Genomic DNA, 12,147 nt, shown 5'->3' with positions numbered 1-12,147 from the left:
TAGCTGGCAAGCGGTGCAGCCAGGAACCCTGGACCATCAGACCTTGGTCACCAACGTCTTCATTCTCCAGCCTGTCGGGGAGAACACACCTGATCCCTTGGCCTCTGTCTGAGGACCTCAGGCTCCTCTTGATAAGAAACAGGGCCATTCATTTTATTTCTTTATAAAAACTGAATGAGAGTAATACGTGATGACTAATACACCGTTCAAAGTACACAGAAGTATTTTCAAAGTCCTGACGGAGAAAGCCTCCCAGTAGCCCCTCCCTGGCCCACCCCTGTTCAGTGTGTATCCTTCTAGAACTTTCTCCATGTATGTATGTGCCAGGATAATGATTGAGATGGCATTTTCTTCTCAGTCCTGGGTTTTCCTGCTGCCAAGCAGGGTTTTGTTAACAGCTTTCGGGGTGCGGGGCCCAGAGTAGATGCTAGACACAGAGAACACAGAACCCAGGCATGTATTTTGAAAGCCAGGAAGTCAGGAGCTGTGGGGCTGGCTGTCACACAGTGGTGGGCTTCTAAAGGTAGACGTGGACTAGCCTGGGTCAGGGTTTATAAATAGCAGAAACCTGGTCCCCCTTCCCACACATCTCAGGGGTAGCAGTGGTGGGGGAAGGATCTCAGAAGAGCATGGCTGTCTGGGGTCCCCACAGAACTGGATCATGGATGTCTAAGGTCCCCATGCTCAGGCATGGCATAGACTTACCCACCTTCACACAACCTCAGGGGCCGGATGCTCAGCCACCCGGAGAGGCTGCTGTGGCCTGAAAACCCAAGACCCCCCTCTGGAATTTCCTGGAGCCCTTGTTTGACCACCCAACAAAATGGCATTGGATTGCTTCCTCTCCTCTTGAGTGAGGGCTCCAGGACACGTTTGTGTTGATTTAGGACAAGTTAACAAATGTGACATCTTAACGTCCAAGTGGAATAGTGATATTGAGCTGAATGACTCTGAGGTCCCTGCCAACCCCGGGTTCATGGTGGGCCACATCTGGAATCAGCCGCTGCCCTGGGGAGCCAAAGGTGCCTCCTTCTCATGGCCCCATGTGTGGCTCTCTGCCTAAGGCCCTGCCCCAGCAGGAGGGGGGCTGGCCCCACTGCTCATGAGGAGACACATGGCTGTCTCGTTGGGATACCACAAGGGGAGGAAGGAGATCGGATAGCGCGTTCTTAGAGACATGTGATTCCCTCTTGTCCCAGAGAAGACCCCTTCCCCCCACCTGAGAGAGCCTGCAGCTCTCTGAGGCGCTTACCTGTGGTGGCTATGGGGTCCAATCCAGGGAGCTGGTAATTTCCCAGAGCTCCTCCCAGAGACTCCGATGGCCAAGCCAATGGCTGTGTGCTGGGATCTGAACCCAGGCTCATCCAGCTCCTGGATCTAAGCTCTTGAGAGACAGGAGACAGGTGAATACGGGCAGATTTCTGGGAAACTAGGCCCTCTGGGACTTTTGGCAGCCCAGAAGGGGGCCTTTACCACCTCCGTGGTGGGCCAGCTCTGCTCTTATGGCGCATTTGGGCCTCAGATGTGGGTGGGGGAGCACTTCTCACAACCTGAGGCCAGCCCCCCTTTCCTGTAACCTCATACAAGACCAGTCCCTCTTGGGCTCCCAGCTAGGCTGTGACTCAGACTTAATGGGATCACCACGGGGTGGCAGAAGTGGCGTAGACCTGGCTGACCTCAGTTTCTTTTTTTTGGAGATGGCAGCTGGACTTGATTGTCCCCTGACTCTGCGTCCAGATAACTTTCACAAAGCTGTTTCCCACAGGCCAGGCCGAGAGGCCAGGCTTCCACGTTAATCCGGGTGGGAAGCCATTCAGACAGTTTCACCAAAACGCATCCCAGCTCCGCTTGGCTGGGACTTGGAGGGAGCGCTGTCCGTGCCCGCCCGGAGGCATGTTGAGCTCTTCCCCTCTCGTGGCCAGGAGTAGCCTTTGCTGGCAGCACCGAGGGGCTGACTCCCCGGATGACTTTCTAGAGCATCGATCTACCAGATGGTAACTAATTTAAAACAGCATTTTATTAAAACAAACTAAGATATTATGAATTAAACATCAAGTCTGTGGGAACCCTGAAGATCAAACAAGAAATATTGCAGAAATTTCACATTTGCAGAGAGTTGCTCTGAGTTACTGCTCCCAGGAGCCCAGATTGAAGTTTACCCTCCTTTGCCTGGGGTGCCCCCAGAACCCGAGAGAGGGCCGGTAATGATCACTCGCTCCGGCCCAGCACTGGAGAGTTGGCAGAGTGAGGGCACATTTTGTTCTCCCCGCACCCGCTGTACCCAGTGCGGTGAATAAGCAGTACGAATGAGCTTTACCCGCATTCCACAGGCGAGAGAGCGTAAGGCCTCAGGGTCACAGCTAGCCGTGCTCAGCTCAGATGGAACCCACGCCTTCCGACACGCTACCAACCTTTCTTCTCTACTTCCCCCTTTCTGGGTCTATACTCCGGGATGCCACATGGCTGCCTAGGGGACAGGGACAGTTGGCCCTGACGTCTTTAGGAAAGTTGTGATTTGCTGGACAGCTGCAACCCCAGCTGGGGATGAAGGCTGGTTTGTTCCTACAGCAGAGTGGGAGAAGGTGGCCCTCTGACCTTTGTTCAATGACGTTGCCTCCTGAGTGCATATGGAGTGGTAGAGGATGCCACAATGCTTCTTGTTGCCAAAGGAATGTTCTGACTTCCTTTCTCTTATCTGTATCAGGACTCGTGTGTGCATTTGGGAAGGATTCCTGTGAACAGCCAGGGCTGGAGCCAGTCCAGCCTTTGTCCCTCTGACCCAGCGTCTTGTTCCTATCCCATGTTCCCACCTGCTCCACACGTTGCTCTAGGGGTATGGAGGAGAAGGCGGTGGCTGGGATGGTTCCAGAAGCAGGCCACCTGTGCACTCTCGCTTTTCCTCTGGGGGTCGGGGCAAGGAGGCGCTTGGTTGGTGTTTGGTCGGCTCAGGTTATATGTGGGAAAATGGCTCATCATTCCACACGGGGACCTAATCTGTTCTTCCCTCTAGCCTTGGTGGCAGCAGATCAAGTAGCCTGTGATGGACAGCTCCCCTCTCGGCCCTGTCTCCCTTGGACCACATGCTTTCCTACCCATTAGAACACAGTGGTAGCAGACTTCTGGTGGGGCTTGTGGTGGTGGGAGGAGAGCTCTTTCCAAGCCTCTGGGAAGTTGTTGGCACACGAACCATGCACACACCCTTTCTGGGAGAAGCGTCGGCTCCTTATTCTTATCAGTGGCAGCTATTAAAAACCATGATCTCAGAAAGGCGAAATTAATGCTGGCAGCTAATAGGGAGGGCTCAGTGTAAGCCAGCCAACCTGACTGGCCCTTCTCGGCACTGGGACATCGCAATGGTTTTACAATAAGTTGTAATTGATTCCATTTTATAGGTGTAAAAACCAAGGCTTACCAAGGCCTCTGCACTGTCACCTGTCAAACCCTGAGCTTTTCCATGAAGCTCTGCAGGCCTCATTCCATTTTCATCTTCTAATGACCGTCCGGGCAGGGGCTACAGTGATGTCATCCTATAGGTGGGGACACTGGGGCTCAGAGAGGTCAGTGATTTGCCCTAGTTAAACAGCTAAGTGGTAGATCAGGCCCTGAAACTCTGGCCATTGCTCTTTACTATTGGGCTGGTGGGGTGCTCTGGGAAAGGAATATTCTTGCAATCAAGGGGCCAACACAACTGAGATCACAAGACAGGGGTGATGCACGGGCTATGGTTCCATCATCCACCATCCACCGGTCATGGAGTAGAGGTCACATCCCCACTGCTTAGGAAAGGCTGAGCCACCCCATTGTGGTGGGTGGTACATGCAGCAGTGCTGGGGATTTGGTCAGCCTGTCCACGCGTGGCCAGGGGCTGGCTGGGAGCCTGTGGCTTCCTGTTGAGTTGAAAAGCCATGTCTGGGCTTCTCCCCAGGCCTCCAAAAAAGCACAATAACCTAGGTAAGCTGATTTTTCTATAATTAAATTGCAACGCTGTCATCCTTTCAACAAAAGTGACATATTAGCATTTCCCTGTTATTTTAGAAATTCATCACACACCTAGGAAATACGGAGATACCAAGAGCATTCAGAGCCCTTTTGCTTTGCGTGTCAGTTCATTGTTTCATTCATCAAATGTCCTTGCTTGGGGGCTGGGGTCCCCAGGCCTGTCCTCAGGGACCTCACAGTCTCCCAGGGAGATGTAGGAGTATTTTGGGCAGCTCTAAAACTATACCTGTATTGATTGATTGACTTATTAACTCATTCAATGAATATTTATTGAGGATCTATTATGTGTAGGAAATTGGTTTTTAAATTATTCATATTTTGCATTCCTTTATTGGTTTTAGAATTGTAAAGTGCCTTGTGATACGTTCTATAAAAACCCAACCGACTTGTGACCTTGTTCACATCCAGAATAAAGACCATCTTCTAAATAGAAAATTAGACTGAGGGTTTGAACATGCTCCATATGTCATGTTTTGGGGTGAGAGTGAGAAGTATCCTGGTGTTTCTCCATCCTGGCTATGAGTTAGAATCATCTGGGGTGGGGAGGTTTGTAAAGGGTCCATGCCGTTGTCTGGGCCTTACACCTGTAGCTTCTGATTTGGTAGGTTTGAAGGGGGCTCTGGGAGAAAGCTGTCTTGTAAGGATCACCAGGTGGTTTTCCCGTGCAGCCATATGTGAACCACTGGTCTACACTAGCAGTTCTGAACCTTAGCTGCAGATTAGAATCTCCTGGAGAGTTTTAAAAGTTCCCATTCCAGCACCCAGTCTGCTAAATCAGAATACCTGGGGGGTGGCATCCAGCCACCAGTGTATGTTAAGTTCCCAGATAATTCCAATGTGCAGCGAAGATTGACAGCCACTGGCCTGCTCCAATTTTATTTCATCTTTAAAAAATTTATTTATTTATTCATTCATTTATTTATTTATTTAATTTGAGAGAGGGAGAGTGAGTGAGAGAGGGAGAGAGAATCTGAAACAGACTCTGCACTGTGCAAAGAGCCTGATGTGGGGCTTGATCCCCCAATTGCAAGGTCATGACCTGAGCCAAAATCAAGAGTTGGATGCTCAACTGACTGAAACACTCAGGTGCCCCAGTCTGCTCCTATTTTATATTCACAAATGGGTTGAGGATGGCATCACAGAGGCTGTGCGATTGGAGCTGGGTTTTGAAGGATGAATAGGAGTTTGCTAGGATACTGGAGAAGAAGATGGGGCATTTGCGGTGGAGAAACCAGCGTGTGCAAAGGCAGGAGAACAGGAAGGAGAGTGGAGGATTTGAGATGCAACGTGACTAGAGCGGCATCAGGGAGGCCATGCAGGCCAGGAGGAAAGCATGTTGTACTCATGACCCCGTGTTTCTGGCTCTGCCTGAGGAGTCCAGGTAGGAAGTGACTGGACCTGTTTGTGTTATGAACATCCTTGTTAGTGACAGAAGGCCTGGAGGGAAGGCTGGAGGTGGGGAGACCAACAAAGAATTTGTTTCAAAAGCCTCGGCGGGAGTTAGGGAGGCCCCAGACCAAGGTGGTGGCCAGGGAGTGAAGGAGAACGTGCGTTCTGGAAACACGTCCGAGGAGCTGGGTGGGTTTGAAATGTGTTTGCAAATTCTATAATATGCTTCCCACGGAGAGGTGGCATTGATAGCCCCTCTCCTTTGAAGTGTGAGGACGGTATTTTAATGAGTTGCTATGAACTGTCAGGGGACACGCAGATCTCTTTGAAGAAGGCGTGGAGGTGCGCTCGTCTAACCTGATGATTTGGCGAGGGACATGGATATTGGCCACCATCGAGCTCCCATACCCATTGGACACCTCTAGCCAGTGGCCCATAGGCACCTCTGATCCCACAGGTCCAAAGTGAGCTAGAAGCATGGGGGTATCTCTCACTCCCCCTTCTTCCTCACTCCTGTATCTGCCTGGTTGCCAAGTCCCAGGGTCCATCTCTTCCAGTGACCATAGCAATAGTCATTTGATTTCATCCATGGATTGGATTCTGCAGGCCAGGAGTCCAAGTGGGACAGCTTGTCTCTGCTCCACAGCATCTGGGGCCTCAGCTGCGAAGACTCAAGGCTGAAGTGTAGAATCATCTTGAAGACACCTTCACTTATGTGTCTGGCAGGTGACGCTAAGCTCATCTGGGACCTCAAGTGCATCTGTTGGATGGAACACAACGTGTATATGTGGCCTCTTCCATGGCCTGGGCTTTTTTCCAGCATGGCAGCCTCGGGATAGTCAGATTTTTCTCAATGGATATTCAGGGCTCTAGAGGTGAGTGTCCTGAGAACCAGGCCCTAGCTTCAGAAGTAATGCCCTGTCACTTCCACTGCAGTCTGGTACCTAGAAGGTTGGCCCAAATTCATATCCAAGTGAGGCAGCAGCTCCTATGTGGCTCGTTCCCATGGTTCCCATGGTCCTATAGTTCCTTGGGTCCCCGTGGTATCTGCAGTCCCCATGGTTCCCATGGTCCCTGTTCTTTCTGTGGTTCCCATGGTCTCTGTGGTCTTATGGTTCCCGTGGTCCCTCTGGTCTCCATGGCTCCCATGGTCCTTGTGGTCCCCATGGTTCCCATGGCTTCCATTGTCCCTGTGGTTCCTGTGGTGCCGTGGTTCCCATGATCCCCATGGTTCCCATGGTCCCTGTGGTTCCTGTGCTTGAGGCCCAACCAGATCCAGGGTGAGAGGGGCTTCTCATTGCTGGTTGTGTTTAAGGGCCAGGCATAGAGCTTTGGGGAGATTCTCCAGGTAGGTTGAGCTCAGAGCAGGAAGGGGTCAGGTGAGGCTAGGCGCTGGGAAGGAGACCAGGCCCAGGACCAGACATTTAGCCTCTCCATCCAGCCTTTTGACCCACAGGCATTTTGAAGAAGCCTGAAAACCAAGCTCTTAAATCGCTCAGCTTTCTTTTTATTATCAAGTATCATGAAGGGTAAAATCCTCACCTGAGGGTGGTGTCTGGGGTAGAGTAAGAGTCAGGGGGGGGCTGGTGTCTGTGTGGACTGGTGGCCACAGGGCTGGGTGAGCTGTTCACTGGTCACATCAACCAGCATATCCAAGCCCTGCTTTGCCTATCAGGGGTGTGTTGTGTGTGTGTGAGTGTGTGTGACAGTATGTGTGTGTACATATGTATGTGTGTCGGTGTGTGTGTATGTGTCTGTGTGTCGTCATATCTGTGTGTGTGTGTCTCTGAATCTATTGGCATCAGTGTATCGTGTCTGCATGTGGGTGTACGTCATGTGTGTTTGTGTGTGTTTATGTGTGTCCGATTCTGAGTGTCGGGTTGTGTGTGTGGCTGTGGGTGTCAGACTGTGTACTTGTGTGCGTGCATGTGTGCGGCTTCTCTGACTCCCCCAGGTGTGCTGACTAGGGGTAAGAGGCGTTGTCTGCCTGCTGCGCTGAACGGACAGGTGCTGGGCTCTGTGCTACGTGCTTTGCAGGGTCACGGTTGACAGGTGCCCTATCCCTCTGGTGACAGCTTTGGTGTGCATACCTCTATCATCCCCTGCCCGGGTGAGCCCGCGGGGGTCCAGACGAGCTCAGGAGCTCACCAGCCTTTCCTGATCACTGAGGGGCTGATCTGGGCTGTTTGACTCCAGAGCCCGATGCTTAGCCATGCTGACTCATGAAGCCAGTAGTATCCTGCTACCCAGGAAGGACCCCGGACAACCGCTCCAGGCCAAAGAGCAGGACCTGTGATCCACATTCTAGTCCTGGAATCCTGCCTCAGCTGGCATCTCTGCCCGAAGCCTCCCTGTCCCCTATGGGACCCCCCACATAGACTCACAAACTCAACACTATGAGCCCTGCAACTGCGAGGAACTGAGTAAGGCAAAGCCCCCCACAGGCCTTGTGCAGGGGAGATTTACTGCCCGCTACACCGGGGGTCTAAGCGGTGGGCCGTGGATAGTCTTTGTGCTTGCAGAGTCCGGCAGCTGGCCCTGGGCCAGGCCTTGGTGTCCCTTCACGGTGGACATACCTGGGTCAACAGAGCGAGATGGAGAGGACAGATGATTCCAAGATGTCACTTCGCTGCTGAAATATGCTGATTTAAAAGAATCAAAGAGAGCGGTTTATTTATTGCCCATTTCGAATGGAATTAGGTACCTAAATCAAATTTGCCATGGCTTCTTTCGTAACCACCTCCAGAACACAGAGTTTGCATTGACTCTGTGTACACGCAGAAAACTAGGCTCGTAGAGAAAGCTAGGTCCAGACGGGTCTCCGAGTCATGCAATGAGTTCAGCCTGTTCATTTATTATTATCAAAATGGCATGAATAGATCATAACACAGTAGGAGTCGATAGCACCTCACCTTTACTGGAGCGCTTCTAACTGTAATGTGCGGGCCGATCCTCCCAGCGGTTCTGGGAGCAAGAAGGGCGGGTTCATGAGCCCCAAGCTGCAGGGAAGGAAGCAGAGTCTCGGACGTTAGGGGACCTGGCTGGTTCGCACAGCTGAGGATGGGGGCTGCCATCCCCCCAGGTCAGCCTGCTCCAGGGCACCTTCTCCGATTGGGCAATACCATTCATGGTCACGCAGATCATTCTGGGCGATTATATTCAGTCACCAGGATCGAGAGTGGGAAGAGGTGTGAGTTTGGGCACCAAACCCCACCCTAAACTCCCCCCTCTCCAGTGCTATTGAGTGTACTGGGGAATGAGGGGTCGGGCTGCCAGAGAGAAGAGGGGACACCAGCTTAAACCTGCATTTCAGATGAACTGGGAATATTGAATGCACTGTACTTAAAATTTAGTTTGTTGTTTATCTGAAATGCACATTTCCCTGAGCATCTTGTGTGTGTTCGTGTCTGCTAACTCTGGCACCCTGAGGTGGGGAGAAGTCTCCTCTTTCTACTCGTTCCCTCTCGATCTCTGGAACCTTTCTCTGTCCTGGCCACGGGGCCCCATTTTCCAGGTCAGCTCTTGATGGGGAGTCATGGAGCCCCCACTTCTCAAGGAGGATGACTTGATCACAGAGGGGAAGCCGATGGGCTCTGCAGATGGACGTGGATTCGGCTCTTGTGGCCACAGTTTGGCTGACCCCCTCTTTGCTACCCGTCAGCAGCCTGGACCCTTTGGAGAGACGAGTCAGGTAAGGCCTGGCCTAGCCTTGCCTTGGGCAAGTCCCTTCACTTCTCTGTGCTTGGTTTCCTCATTTGCAAAGGAGGGTGATCACAGCACCTGCTCTCCCTGGTTGTGCTGGGGAACAGGTGTGCCGGTACTAGAAACGATCTTGGCAGGTGCCTGGAAAGCTTGTTAAGTAACATGAGCCGCATGGGACCAGCCCGGATGTCCTGACCGTGAAGCCAGGAGAGGAGGGAAACCCGGAGAACCGAACCCAGAGTTGCAGCTGGCCTGGGGGAGGGGTGACAGATGACAAATGATGCAGGATTACTGGGAATGCATACTTGTCTTCCCTCCGAAGATGTTATTTATATGTATTTTAAAAGAACCACAATACTGGCAGTTCACTTGCTCCCTGGAATTCTGGGTTTCGAGGGATCTCCTTAGGGCTGGTGACCGTCTCTCCACCGAGGAACACTTGTTGGGTAAGAGCGGACTTTAAGCCCTCTGAAATGCTGGCCGTCATTCCAGGCCCGGGACCTGTCCCATGTCCCACATCCATCATGCTGTGAGCCCCTGGGTCAGGGGACAGGTTGAAGTCGCCCCAGGGCCCCACGTGGGGTCTGGCCACCATGTGAACCCCCCGACATTTGCTGATAGAGTGGAGGGAAAATGGGTGGTCTGAACGGACTCTGTGTGGCTTAGAATAAAGTCCAGGGCAAAGAGCTCCCCTGGGGGGCATGGGGGAGGCAAGTGTCCTCCGTGGCGGCCCTCTCGTGGCATGACTGTCCCCACCAGCTCTCCTTCACTTTCGCTGACAGCCTGACATGCCGCACAGCCACCTCCCCGGCCTGGGGATTACTGGCTCTCAGCCAGGGGTATGTTTTTTCCTTTAAATAGAAGCGATGTCAGCAGAGATGGAGGCGAGATGGAACAGTGGCCTTTATGATAACAAACCAGGCACAAAAAAATGGCACTTTCTCACCATTTTATGTATAATTACTCATTGAATCCCCAGAACAGCATTGCAAGGTTGGGTTTATTATTATCTTTTTAATTAAAAAAACTTTTTTTTTGAGAGAGAGAGAGCGCGTGAGCAGGAGGGACAGAGGGAGAGGGAGAGAATCTCAAGCAGGCTGTGTGCTCGGCACAGAGCCTGATGTGGGGCTCGATCTCATGACTCTGCGATCATGACCTGAGCCAAAATTAGGAGTCGGAGGCTTCACCGACTGAGCCACCCAGGTGCCCAGGTCGGTTTTATTATTATTTCCATTTACACCTCAGAGAGGTTAAGTGACTTCCTTAAGGTCATGGGCAGCACGTGGTGGAAATAAAACTCAGAGCCAGGCCATCTTGCTCTAAGGGTTGAGCCCACCCGTCAGTCACAAATATCAACTTTCTGGTTTTGCACCAGGGGCCTCCTGAGGACAGATCCTTCCAATCCCAAACCAATAATTATTCCAGTCAATGGCCTTCTCTGAGCATCTCCTCCGTGCCAGGTTCTGGGATGGGCATAGGAGAGAGAGAGAGGGAATTCAGACTCAGTTTCTGTCTGTAAGTTAGGAGGGAGACAGGTATGAACAGAGCAGCAGGTGGTGGGCACCATGGGCATCCAGGGGGCAAGTGGCAGCCAGGTCACAGACGCCCCCTGCCCTCAGCCAGACTAGCAAGGGGACACTTTACCCATTACCTCATTCCCCTGGTCTAATATCCAACATCCTGCCCCCCAGGCTTCTCCTTTGCCCTGAATGCCCATTCAGACTTGCTCACCCCTGTTTCCCAACCACCTTCCTGTCCTGCTCATGCCCTGCAGCTGCCCCAAACAGCCCCATCCAGGGCGGGCAGCTGCGCCTCCTGGTAGCCCGTGAACTTTTGCTTTCTGATGCCCAAATCACCCAGGAGCCTGTCCCCCAGGGACACCAACCTTAACGGTGTGGTGTGTGCCCTTCATTCTTCTTTCTGTGATCCTGTCTGTCTCTCCACCACGGTAGTTCGATCATCTTGAAAAAGATGTGTAACCCCTGGCCTGGAAGCCCACAGCCGGAGTAGCAGAACCATCAATAATCATATTTATCGCATCACCCCTGGGGCTACTGGAAAGAATGATCAGCTCCCGGGGAAGCCCGAGCTGCAGGTGCCGCCGCGCAAGCTCCACGGGCCCAGACGAGAGCCTCCGCGTCCCGGGCTGGCGGATGTCAGGGGTTGGCGGCTGTGTTGTTGAACGTCTTGGGAGCTCCTCTCGTTCTGGTCGTCAGAATTTGACATGTTCCATCTTGGAGATCTTTGGAGCCAGACATGGTGGGGAATTTAGGGGAACATATTTCTATTTCAAGACGGATTGTGAGCATGCAAATATCGGGAGAGCTTCGTTTTGTCTGGAGTAGAGAGGAAAGTCCCTCACTCACAAACAGCCACTCACCAAGTGTTCGTTTGGCGGTTGTTTGCTGAACACCTACTATGTGCCAGGCTCTGTGCCAGGCCACGGAGACTGAGACAGGCTGATAACAGGGCCTCCCCGGAGGGTCTCAGCCCCACCTACGGGCGTCCCTGGGAGGCCAGCACAGCCAGGGCCACCGGGCCCTTCCTGGGGCTCTAACGCAGCGGCAGTGGCGGCAGCTGGAGGAAATGATTCAGCAACAGCGTCGGAGGACAGCTCACAGCCCACGTGCTGAGCATCCTCTTTTTCCCCCAGGAAGTGGTTAGGAGAGGTCAAGAGCCTGGATTCAAACCCCTTCCCTTGCCACTTCCTGGCAGCATGGCCCTGGGCAAGTTCCTTAACGTCAGCTTCTTGAGGAAAGCAGGGCAAACTGTCACACACCCTGGTGAAGGTGTTGTGACGCCAGTGGGCGTCCTGCGATACTGTCCCTGCCTGGAGCTGGGACACGGCCCCGGCTGTGGGTGTAGCAGGGAGTGGCACGCGTGGCAGTGAGGGGCCGCAATGCCTTGCGGGCTGAGGCTGGAGGAAGGAGCCGCTGCTCCCACTTGCCTGGTCTTTGCGGCTCAGTGCCCCAGGGCCGGGAGAGGCGGGACAGAGGCCCTGGGTGGGCAGGCCGTGCTGGGGGGTTCAGAGCTGGTGTCTCGGTCTGCTGCCCTGTT

At 52.9% G+C, this 12,147-nt stretch overlaps 1 long non-coding RNA gene across 2 annotated transcripts; it reads right to left on the bottom strand.

The window, feature by feature from the left end:
* Positions 1–1,306: 1,306 nt before the first annotated feature.
* On the bottom strand, positions 1,307–11,928 carry LOC117802770. 2 transcript variants are annotated; one of them, XR_004626305.1, is made up of 3 exons: positions 10,976–11,928; positions 7,965–8,030; positions 1,307–1,384 (listed from the first exon to the last, which is right to left on the bottom strand). It is a non-coding gene; the product is annotated as an uncharacterized LOC117802770 (long non-coding RNA). The 2 variants fall into 2 exon arrangements; XR_004626304.1 differs by lacking the exon at positions 1,307–1,384 and adding an exon at positions 5,735–6,148.
* Between the last annotated feature and the right edge of the window lie 219 nt (positions 11,929–12,147).

The sequence above is a fragment of the Ailuropoda melanoleuca genome, chromosome 6 (assembly GCF_002007445.2).
Source record: "Ailuropoda melanoleuca isolate Jingjing chromosome 6, ASM200744v2, whole genome shotgun sequence".
Taxonomy (NCBI): domain Eukaryota; kingdom Metazoa; phylum Chordata; class Mammalia; order Carnivora; family Ursidae; genus Ailuropoda; species Ailuropoda melanoleuca.
The sequence above is the reverse complement of the archived record's forward strand: the minus strand, read 5'-3'. Positions and strand labels throughout refer to the sequence as shown.